Source organism: Sapajus apella, unplaced genomic scaffold (genome assembly GCF_009761245.1).
Source record: "Sapajus apella isolate SASKATOON/1434 unplaced genomic scaffold, GSC_monkey_1.0 scaffold4, whole genome shotgun sequence".
In the NCBI taxonomy this organism is placed as follows: Eukaryota; Metazoa; Chordata; class Mammalia; order Primates; family Cebidae; genus Sapajus; species Sapajus apella.
In genome coordinates this window covers 39,170,252-39,172,079 of record NW_022436944.1, presented here as the reverse complement: position 1 = coordinate 39,172,079, position 1,828 = coordinate 39,170,252, and the positions used below count along the sequence as shown (strand labels likewise).

Below are 1,828 nucleotides of genomic sequence, written 5' to 3'. Positions count from 1 at the left end.
ATATATGCAAGAAAAAAAATAAACTTTGATCTATATCTTGCACCATAAAATTAACTCAACATGAATCATAGACCTAAATGTAAAACTTAAACCTATAAAACTTCCAGGAAAAAACTTTTGCAACTTTGATTAGGTAAAGATTTCTTAGATGTGATACCAAAACCACAATCTGTAAAAGAAAATATAGATAAATTGGATTTTTTGTTAATTTCAAAAATTCTTTTTGAAATACACTGCTAGCAAAATGAAAAGACAAATCAGATACTTGGGAGAAAATATTTGCAAACCACATATCTAAGACTTACATCATATATATATATATATATGTACATGTTTATTTAAAATTCTTAAAACTCCAAAATAAGAAAACAATGAACAAAAGATTTGAACAGACACTTCATCAAAGAAAACATATAGACAGCAAATAAAGGTGAAAAGATTTTCAACACCATTAAGTTAAAATCACAATGAGATAGCATTATAGACCTATTAGAATGGATAATTTAAAAAAAAAAAAAAAAATACACCATATCTGGTTTTAGCAAAAAATTTGGAGCAACTGAAACTCTAATACACTGATGATAGAAATGCAAAATGATTCAACTATTTTGGAAAACCATTTGAAAATTTCTTAAAAAGCAAAACATTTACATATATATAATCCATGCAACCTACTTCCAGGTATTTCCCCAAGAAAATAAAAGTATCTATTAATGTAAAGACGTGTACACAAATGTTCATGGTAAATTTATCTGTAATATCCTGTGTTACTCAGTGTTCTCTAGAGGGACAGAACTAATAGGATATATGTAAAGGGGAGTTTATTAAGTATTAACTCACATCACAAGGTCCCACAATAGGCTGTCTGCAAGCTGAGGAGCAAGGAGAGCCAGTCCGAGTTCTAAAAATGCAGAACTTGGAGTCTGATGTTTGAGGGCAGGAAGCATCCCGCATGGGAGAAAGGCTGGGAGGCTAGGCCAGTGTAGCCTTTTTACATTTTTCTGCCTGCTTTATACTGGCTGGCAGCTGATTAGATGGTACCCACCCAGATTAACAGCCTTTCCCAGGCTACTGACTCGAATGTTAATCTCCTCTGGCAACACCCTCACAGACACACCCAGGATCGATACTTTGCATCCTTCAATCCAATCAAGTTGATACTCAATATTAACCATCGCAAGCCCACCCCTTGTCAACTTGAACCCACACACATCTCCTGAGATCATACATAATCTTCAAATAAAGACAATAATAAGATCATAATTATGCTTAAGATAATACAACTATTCTTCATACAACTATCCTTCGTAAAACCAGAAATGCACCAATCCCCAACCCAAATACTATTACCTCAAGTTAACAACGCTGATAGGAAGTCAATAAATCTTATGTGGCATAATAAAGGAAAAAGAAAATGAAGATATTCTCTTAGTACAAGTGTGTACATGCATAAACTGATTTTAACAAAAGAAAGAGGAAATACTCATGACAATTACAGTCCTCATTTCTACAACTGGTCACATTGTCATAGCTGGTATTGATGACTACCTTCTTCTACTACTCATTCTGTATTGTCTTTGGCTTAAGCAAGCACCTCGACAGGTCATGGTTTTCTTCCTGGTGGAATAACCCAAATCTTCATTCCTGAAGGGTGTGGGCCATTTATAGTCCTGCCTGGACTGGGCTGTTGCAGCTTCCTATTGACTTTAATCACAGGGCGTGGTAATAATACTAAGAGATGCCCTAATGGATCTCCTGAATTCCATGCATACTCTTCCTTCCTCTGTTGTGGAATAGTACAATGATTTCATCTTGATAGTCCAGGTCA

General features: G+C 34.7%; 1 long non-coding RNA gene across 1 annotated transcript in view; it reads left to right on the top strand.

The window, feature by feature from the left end:
* The window catches only part of LOC116537363, an 8,102-nt gene extending 6,588 nt beyond the window's left edge, over positions 1–1,514 (top strand). The window contains exon 3 of the long non-coding RNA XR_004263091.1: positions 1,412–1,514. This is a non-coding gene — a long non-coding RNA (uncharacterized LOC116537363). The remainder of the gene's footprint in view (positions 1–1,411) is intronic.
* Positions 1,515–1,828: the final 314 nt, after the last annotated feature.